At 42.4% G+C, this 10,385-nt stretch overlaps 1 long non-coding RNA gene across 1 annotated transcript; it reads left to right on the forward strand.

Annotated features, from left to right (window-relative positions):
* The first annotated feature begins 692 nt into the window (after positions 1–692).
* LOC122148218 lies at positions 693–1,688 on the forward strand. Its single transcript, XR_006162197.1, has 3 exons — positions 693–885; positions 961–1,024; positions 1,474–1,688. It is a non-coding gene; the product is annotated as an uncharacterized LOC122148218 (long non-coding RNA).
* Positions 1,689–10,385: the final 8,697 nt, after the last annotated feature.

Here is a 10,385-nt window from a genome sequence, read left to right on the forward strand (position 1 = left end):
CCTAAATATAGCTGCAAGCAGCAATTGCGGGGCCAAGCACTCCAGCTGCAAATTGAGGAGCTAAACATGGCATGGAGCATCAGACCAAATGCAACAATGAGAAATTACAGCAATTTTAGGATGATTGTAATTGAAATGGCGGAAAAATCATAAATACAAGCACTAGTATTATGATTAAATGGTTTATCACTTTTGACCAACAGGTAGCGCTGTAATCAAATCATTTTGGTGTGTTCTGTGTGAGGTGACAATGCCACACACAAAGTTTGGTGTCAGTATGCCAAAGCATTGCAGAGATACAGGCTGAAGTGTCATTTTGGCATCATGCCTGAAATTCGTCGCTGTAGTATGCGAAAACGGTTTTGTCTATCAATACAAAATCCATAACATTTTGTCAGCACAGTCTAAAGATCATCTGATTCAATTTTGGTGAAAATCGGACAAACGGTTGATGAGGAGTTCGAAAAAGTAGGTTTTCAACATAAATCAAAATGGCGGACAGGAAGTTCAGCGTACTCTGGCATATTTTGTATCTATGTTGTCGGCATAAGCCAAGGAATATTTTGTTACCAGTTTCATTGCAATAGGCTAATGCAATAAAAAGTTATTAGCATTTTTATATATGTAATTATTAATGGTTACTGAATGTGTAACCCAGGTTAAAATCTGTTAAAATATATATTAAATGTTTGTATATTGGTTCTGCTGTTCTGCTGTCCCCGTCCCTTTAAATTGCCTGTGTGGAGTACGTGCCCTGCGACTTCACGTAACCCCAGTCAATTGACTGTGCTTGGCCAATTACGTAATTGAGCACAGGTGTTTAATCAGACTGTGGCGTCTTCCTCATTCAGAAGTGTGGGGAAGCTGATCGACAGTTGTGGATAGGTTTGTGTCATACAAACTATTCACTCTGGTGCTCAATTCATGTTTTTAAGTTAAGTATATTATTGTAACTTTTAGAACAACTTAACTGGCTGCAGGGAATTCGTCACCGCCATCAGGGTATGTTTACATAGAGGAACTGGTGAGTAATCTGAATGAATGAATGAACTACATGCTAGAGGCTAACATATTAAGTTAGCAGAGCTGAACATTAGCATTAGTGTTAGCTTTAACTTTGTCTGCTCTAGTTGATTCCTTTTATGCTGTTGTGAAGTCTGCCACTGTTGTTGCTTTATAAATATATTTGTTTGCACTAAGTGTGTTTACATGTATTATGAAAATTAGATTACAGTACTGTTGGATTAATTATTTGAACTTTGTGCAGGCAATAGAACTTTAATATTGCACTTTTGACTATGTTGTCAGGCACTTAATGTTTATTATTTGTAGCTTGTACATTTAATGATTTTGTAATGATTTAGAATTGTGTACACATGGAAATGATATTTGAGTGTGGAATTAGCTAAAGTTTAATGCAAACTTAGTTCCAAATTAGCCTTGTTATTTACTGGTCCTGTTGTTGTACCACAGGCCAGGTTCTCTCTCTCTAGAGATGAATGATGGCGAGCTGAATTACTATGGCTAGGAGCCTAACATCTGAGCAGCATCTACTGAACAGCCATCCTATTGGTCTGGTAGGAAGGTTGTCTGCAGCTTGTCCCCAACACACGTCTCCATAGACTAGCGCTTCAGTCCCACATGCACATCCTTTCCCTGGACAATAACCAATGGACTTATTAATATAAATTCTCATACCTCTTGTGGGTTGTCGTGTTAGTCTTCAAGAAACCAAACATCGCTGGGACAGTTTTTTTCTCTTTTCTTTTTTGCTCTTGTGTGTGGTATTTGCTGTAATTTCTGTTGTTGTATCTTACTTGAACAATAACTTCAAAGTGCACTTGATTATAATCGGTTCAACTGCAGTCTGTAAATATTTTGTGTTTCTCCTATGTTTTTCTTTCGTTATTTTTGGTTGTAAATATTGTTTAATCACTTTAATACATGGTACCTACACCAAATTTAAAATTATGTTTCTGTGTTACTGACCACCAGCTCCTATAGCCGAATTTAGACTTCTGTGAGTTAATTGGCCTATGTTGTTTATTTCCATAGCTACCTATTCAACCTATTATAGCTAATATTAATGACATAATATTGGCCAGCAGGTCTCAAAGACCCGTTACATCATGGCGAGCCAGCCAGGAGCTGGTTTGTACAGTAACTAGCATTTTTATAACAACAGAAACCGTTCATTCAGACTCACCAGTCCGTTTTTGCGATGGAAGTTTTCGAAGGACTTGGGATAAAAATTCCTAATGCCGTCTTAGTGGATGGGCCGGTTGAAGAGAGTTCTTCTGAAGTTATAGATTTTCTTGATCAATATGGCGACATTAATCGCGATAACATTATTAATGATAGCGAATCTGAATTTAATCATATGCTTGTTGTTGAATTCGCATCGGGAGCGTCATTAGCAAAACTGTCTTCACGACTGCCGTATACATTTATTTCTGATAAAAATAATGAATTCCATATTAAAAATTTATCCCAAATTTACACTTCAAAGTTGGGTGGTTCAAAGACTGATACTTATTTATCTGACCTGAAAGAAATTGCTAAAATGTCTGGAAAAGATTATTCGATGGTTCTTGGTGAAATGATGTCTCAGATACAACAAGCTATAGCACAGCTTCATCCCATTGGTGTAAATGTCCCTAAAATGGAACAAAAGATAGCTGACCAACCAAAAAGACCTCCAGAGCCATCTGTACCTCCTCCTGTACCAAGTCGAACTTTTGGTCCAGTGTATGCTCCCTTACAAACATCTTTCATTCCACCTGCTTCTGCCTCTCACAGTGCTGGTATGAATAGCACCGGGGGACGATCAATTGCACCTGGTGACCTTAACTCTCCTGAGGTGCAGCGCTATGTTGTGGAGCATGTGGTCCGGAGCAGTGATACATCTATGTATGCTACCCATCGGCTGAGACCGTTCTCTGGTAAAGTGCCCAGGTCAACCCATGAAATGGACTACAACACCTGGCGGTCTGGTGTTGAATTAGTGCTGCGTGATCCAGCCATCTCTGATCTCCAACGCACCAAACTAATTCGTGATAGCCTACTGCCTCCTGCCTGTGACATGGTGAAACATCTAAGTCATGATGCGCTGCCTGATGTGTATCTGCAGCAGCTGGAGTCGGCGTATGGCACTGTCCAGGATGGTGAGGAACTTTACGCCAAGTTCATGGACACTTATCAAAATCATGGAGAGAAGCCATCTGAGTATCTGCAGAGACTCCAGGTGGCACTGCAATGTGCTGTGAGGAGAGGAGGAGTATCTGAGAGAGATATGGATAAACGCTTATTGGCTCAATTCTGCAGAGGGTGTTGGGACAATGGACTGATTTCAGAACTTCAACTTAAACAAAGGAAATCAAGTCCGCCATCTTTTGCTGAACTTTTATTACTCCTGCGAACAGAGGAGGACAGAGAAGCAACAAAGGAGCAAAGAATGAAACAGCACCTTGGAGGAACCAAACAAAAGGTAACTACTCATGCTCAATTTGTAAATAGGCCGGATGAAGAACTAAATTTGTGCACTGCGATAACAAATTTCACCAAGGAGCTTTCACAACAGATGACAGTCATTCAACAACAGCTTGCCGCTCTCAACGCCAGTCAGGCCAAGAGATATCAGCCAGTAGTTTACGAATTCTGCCTCAAAGCAGTCTGAAACCGGGAAGACGGGAGAAACGCCAAATTAGCTTCTTCCAATCCAAACCCTGGGTTTTTGCTTTCGCTGTGGGGAGGATGGTCACATTAAGCCTCTGTGTGATTCTGATCCGAACCCAATACTGGTTAGTGCCAAGAAAAAGCAGTTTCAAGACAGGCAGCAGAAGTGGCAGAGACAAAATTCCTCTGAAAAGAATAATTTAAACTAGCTCCAGTTCCTGGTGTGGGACACCCAGGGGCTGAGCAGGACCAAACTTGTCCCGCCAAGAGTAAACTTCCTGTCAACTGTTCTGAATTGCAGTCTACATCAAGGAGAGTACCAAAAGGACTTATAGGATCCAGATGTACTGCTGATGTCCAAGTCGCCGGTCACCAAGGTTCCTGTCTTCTGGATACTGGGTCCCAAGTTACGACCATTCCAGTTTCCTTCTATAATGAATATCTCTCCCATCAACCAGTTCAAGCCCTGCATGCACTACTCCATATTGAAGGAGCAGCAGGCCAAAATGTTCCATATCTTGGCTACATTGAAACTACAGTGACTTTTCCTAAAGACTTTGTGGGAAGCATTATCACTGTTCCCACTCTTGCACTTATTGTTCCTGATGTCAGACCAGGATTTCCCACCTCAGTCCTAATTGGCATGAATACTCTTGAAATGCTCTACGACCAGTTTCAGCAAAGCGACAATTCTTCCTTCCAACCAAGTGCATCCAGTTACCGGGCTGTATTAGAAACTCTCCAAGTGACCCAGCAACAAAGCTGCATTGGCCATCTTGGATTTGTAACTCTGCTCAGTAAATCCTCTGTGCTCATTCCTGTTGGCCACACCGTATTGCTGAAAGGCTCCGCTAAAGTCTCTGCCCCAGCAAGTCAGTATGCTGTCGTCCAACATCCAGATTCAGGCCTGCCGGGTGGTTTGTGCGTTAGCAGCTGTCTTGTCGCCATGCCACTGCGTGTCCCTTACAAGTACCTGTCATGGTGAGAAACGAATTGGAGCAAAACATCTACATACAACCTTCGACCATCATAGCAGAGCTGGGAGCGTATGAGTGCATCGTTTCAGAGCAACATGTGACTAGTTCCTCAGCGTCTGGGACCAACAGTTCTCCATTAGTTTTTAACTTTGGGGAATCGCCATTACCTCTGGAATGGAAGGAAAGGATCACCACCAAGTTGAATGCAATGTCCAACGTCTTTTCCCAGCATGACATGGACGTTGGCTGCTCTAGTCATGTGAAACACCATATTAATCTCCATGACAACACTCCATTCAAGCACCGAGCAAGACCAATTCATCCTCAGGATATAGAAGCTGTTCGTAAACATCTGAGAGAGCTTCTAGATGCCGGTGTTATTAGAGAATCCGAGTCACCATTCTTGTCACCTATAGTTGTTGTCAAGAAGAAAAATGGAGATATTCGACTATGTATTGACTATCGCAAGCTCAATTTGCAGACTGTAAAGGACGCATATGCATTGCCTAACTTGGAGGAATCATTTTCTGTACTCACTGGATCCAAGTGGTTTTCGGTACTAGACCTCAAGTCGGGTTATTACCAAATAGAAGTGGATGAAGCAGATAAACCAAAAACAGCCTTTGTTACGCCTCTCGGATTCTGGGAATTTAACAGAATGCCGCAGGGAGTAACCAACGCACCTTCAACCTTCCAAAGGTTAATGGAAAAGTGTATGGGTCATCTCCATTTGGAAGAGGTTCTTGTGTTTTTGGATGATTTGATCATCTTTTCCAACACGCTTGAGGAGCACGAGAGCCGTCTGCTTAGAGTGCTGAGCCGTCTACAAGAGTACGGATTGAAACTATCGCCCGAAAAGTGTAAATTCTTTCAGACATCAGTCAAATATCTAGGACACATTGTTTCTGAAAATGGTGTTGAGACTGACCCAGAGAAGGTTTCTGCACTAAAATCCTGGCCAGTTCCCACTAATCTTAAGACCTTAAGATCCTTCCTGGGATTCGCAGGCTATTACCGCCGTTTCATTAAGGGGTATTCAGCCATTGCAAAGCCTCTCAACGACCTGACCCATGGATATTCTTCCACAAGAAAGAATTTTAAACCCCTTGACTTAAAAGTCCACCAGTTTGATCCAAAGCAACCCTTTGGTTCTCGGTGGAGCCCTCCCTGTCAACTTGCTTTTACTACCTTGATTGAGAAACTTACCAGTGCACCAGTCCTGGGGTTCGCTGATCCAAAACGCCCTTACATTCTCCATACGGATGCGAGCACCATTGGACTGGGTGCAGCGCTCTATCAAGAGCAAGACTCCAATCTTAGGGCTATTGCTTTTGCAAGCCGAGGACTTTCATTAAGCGAAAGTCGTTATCCAGCTCATAAACTTGAGATTTTAGCATTAAAGTGGAGCGTGACAGAAAAATTTCAGGACTATTTGTATGGTGCCAATTTTACTGTGGTTACCGACAGTAACCCTCTTACCTACATCCTGACATCAGCCAAGCTGGATGCAACAAGTCATCGGTGGTTGGCTGCCCTCTCCACATTTTCCTTCAAGTTGCAATATAGAGCTGGACGACAGAATCTGGATGCGGATGCCCTTTCCCGTCGCCCACAGGAAGACTCGCCCTGCATCGAATCCGATCAAGAACTCCTCAATCAGTTCACCAGACAACATCTTTCAGATCCTGGCGAACCCTCAATTCCATCTGAGGTTGTCAATGCCATTTGCCAGAGTTGCCTCATCCGAACGGAAGCAGCAAGCACTTTGATCGAGTCCCTGTCAATCATGGCCGATGTTCTTCCTGAGAGCTATACAGAAGATCCTGGCCTGTCTGTAGTTACTACTTTGTCCCATCTTGAGCTCCGGGACAAACAGAGGTCTGACCCAAATCTCCGGGAAGTCATATACCAGATGGAGACAGGTGAGAAAGTTCCTCCTACTGCTAGGGTGGGGCTGCCTGAGATTTCTTTGTTGCTGAGAGAGATCAACAAGCTCAAACTGGTCGAAGGTATTCTCTACAGAAAACGACAAGACAATGAACAGACTTCATATCAACTTGTCCTGCCTGAAGAACTTCGTTCCATTGTTTTGCAGAGTCTTCATGATGATATGGGTCACATGGGGATAGAGCGCACATTAGACCTCGCTCGCACCCGGTTCTATTGGCCCAAGATGTCTGCTGACGTAGAGCACAAGATAAAGACTTGTGGACGGTGCGTTCGTCGTAAAGCTCTTCCTGAGAGAGCCACTCCTCTCATCAGTATTCAAACTTCCAGACCACTTGAACTCATCTGCATGGATTTTCTCAGCCTTGAGCCAGATGCTAGTAACACTAAAGACATCCTTGTGTTAACAGACCACTTCACCAAATTTGCCTTAGCCTTTCCAACCCCGAATCAGAAGGCTAGGACAGTGGCCAAATGTCTGTGGGACAACTTTATAGTCTATTATGGGATACCAGAACGACTTCATACAGACCAAGGGTGGGACTTTGAGTCCAAACTGATCAAGGAATTATGTGAAGTGGCTGGAATCAAGAAGTGTCGGACTACACCATACCATCCGCAAGGAAATCCGGTAGAAAGATTCAACAGTACTTTGCTCAATATGTTGGGGACTCTGGAAGCAAAACAGAAAACAAAATGGAAAGACTTCGTCAAACCCTTGGTACACGCTTACAACTGTACAAGGAATGAGACCACAGGATATACACCATATGAACTGATGTTTGGACGTTCTCCCCGTCTTCCGGTTGACTTGGCTTTTGGTTTACCACTGAGTGGAAAAAAAACATCAATCTCATTCACAGTATGTCCAAAATCTAAAGTCCCGGTTGAAAGAAAGCTACGATATTGCCTCAAAGAACTCCGCCAAAGCATCTGAAAAGAACAAGGTCCACTTTGATCAAAGAGTCATCCCTTCAAAGTTAGAGCTTGGAGACCGAGTGCTTGTGCGCAGTGTTCGATTGAGAGGTAAACACAAGCTGAGTGATAAGTGGGAGCAGGACATCTACGTTGTGGTGGATCAAGCTGGAGACTTACCAGTCTATACAGTGAAGCCAGAGCGTCGTGATGGTCCTAAACGTACGCTTCACAAAGATTTTTTCTTACCATGTGGTTTTCTCCCTGCTGTAGAAGAGCCATCCATTGAGGCCAGTCCAGTCTCAAGGCCAAGAACGCGGCAGCAGCGTGAGACTCCTCCTGATTCTGAGGTCTCTGAAGAGGAAGACTCTTCACCTGAACCAACAGTTCTTGGTCTGGACCCAAATCCAATGAAGTTCACTGTGGAGAAGTTTTACAAAAGAGCTTCATCCCCAAGTGTTGCCAATGACTATCTTCCTCCATTAATGACATCTGCGAGTGAACCAGCCGTTGTTGATGAAGGGTCCGAGAGTGAGCACTTACCTGAAGAGACGTTACCTGTGACCCCTGACCACTTACCTGAAGCTGAAGAATCTGTAGTACCTGTTGAAACTGACTTACCTGAACATCCATTTCAGTCTGAACTCGAGGAAGAAGAGTCTGTCGACCTTGAGACGTCAGTCCCTAGTGTCTTTGAGCCCTTACACTTTGATTTAACCCTTGATTCTGTAGAACCAGAACTCGGTCCAAGACGTTCGGTGCGTCAACGATTACCGCCTGAAAGGTTGCAATACAGTTCGCTTGGTAATCCCCTGATCTCTGTGGTTCAAACTCTTTTACACAATATATCAGATGCTTTAAAACCTGCGTCTACCACCAGTGGTTCATTACTCTTGAACAATAGGTGGCGCTGTTACCAAATTGATGTGGCATGTTCAGTGTGAGGTGACAATGGCACCTACAAAGTTTGGTGCAAAAATGTCTAAGCTTTGCAGAGATACAGCCTCAGATGTATTTTGGCATCTTACGACCAAATTTGTTGATGCGCTAAACGAAAACAGTTTCATATATCGACTCGAAATCCATAACTTTTCGTCAGCACACTCTGAAGATGATCCGAACCAAATTTGGTGAAAATCGGACTAACGGTCTAGGAGGAGTTCGAAAAAGTAGGTTTTCAACTTTAATCAAAATGGCGGACAGGAAGTATTGCCAATTTTGGCATAATTGGTATCGATGTTCTCGGCATGACCCAAAGAATATAGAGACATGACTTTTATTGCAATAGTCTAATTTATTCAAAAGTTATTAGCATTTTTATGATATTTCATTATAACTTTTGACCACAAGGTGGCGCTGCCACCAAACTTTTTGAGTAGCTTCAGGGCATGGAGCCAAACATTTTTGTAATTATTTTCGTAGCGATACGATAATGCGTTAAAAAAATACAGCATTTTGAAACATAATTCAAAATGGCCGACACCTAAAATGGACGACACGGGAAAATTGGATATCTTTCGACTTGACATGACCCACCGAATCTAATGAGACCAGTTTTGTGATTTTTGGCCAAACCATTCAGAAGTTATAAGCAAAAACATGCAGTTTTCATATCTCCTGACCACTAGGTGGCGCTGCGTCGAAACACTGCAGGAAGTCTCTTGTCATGCTTGTTATAACACACACCAAGTTTGGTCTCAATACGCCCAACCGTTGAGGTGTTATAGTCTCACAAGCATTTTTGCGTGCTTTTCGTAGAATTTGTTCGAATGGTATTCGAGAACGGTTGGACGAATCAACTTGAATTCCATAACTTTTTGCCAGCATGGTCTGAAGATGATCTGAGCAAATTTTCATGAAAATCAGACTAACCGTCTAGGACGAGTTCGAAAAAGTTTGTTTTTCGAACAATTGAAAATATCGAAAAAACTAAACCTTGCGATTTTTTTTTTTTTATTTTGGGGTTCATTCAACTCGGCCTGAGCCAGGGATTCAGAGGAAAAAATAATTTTAATTTTGTGGCTTACGGTTCAAAAGTTATTAGTATAAAAATATTGAAATTTTGGACAAGTGGTGGCGCTAGAGAGTTGGAGTTAGAGACTTCAAATTTGCTATAGTTAATGCTGGGACTGTCCTCTATCAGAGTGCCAAATTATACAACTTTCCCGCAATCGGTTCTATGGGCTGCCATAGACTTGCGGCGGAAGAAGAAGAAGAAGAATAAATATAGCTGCAAGCAGCAATTACGGGGCCAAGCACTCCAGCGGCAAATTAAGGAGCTAAGCATGGCATGGAGCATCACACCAAATGCAACAATGAGCAATTACAGCAATTTTAGGATGATTGTAATTGAAATGGCGGAAAAATCATAAATACAAGCACTAGTATTATGATTAAATGACTTATCACTTTTGACCAACAGGTGGCGCTGTAATCAAATCATTTTGGTGTGTTCTGTGTGAGGTGACAATGCCACACACAAAGTTTGGTGTCAGTATGCCAAAGCATTGCAGAGATACAGGCTGAAGTGTCATTTTGGCATCATGCCTGAAATTCGTCACTGTGGTATGCGAAAACGGTTTTGTCTATCGAAACAAAATCCATAACATTTTGTCAGCACAGTCTGAAGATCATCTGATTCAATTTTGGTGAAAATCGGACAAACGGTTGATGAGGAGTTCGAAAAAGTAGGTTTTCAACATAAATCAAAATGGCGGACAGGAAGTTCAGCGTACTCTGGCATATTTGGTATCTATGTTGTCGGCATAAGCCACGGAATATTTTGAGACCAGTTTCATTGCAATAGGCTAATGCAATAGAAAGTTATTAGCATTTTTATAAATGTAATTATTAATGGTTAATGAATGATTT

Source organism: Cyprinus carpio, chromosome A17 (assembly GCF_018340385.1).
Source record: "Cyprinus carpio isolate SPL01 chromosome A17, ASM1834038v1, whole genome shotgun sequence".
In the NCBI taxonomy this organism is placed as follows: Eukaryota; Metazoa; Chordata; class Actinopteri; order Cypriniformes; family Cyprinidae; genus Cyprinus; species Cyprinus carpio.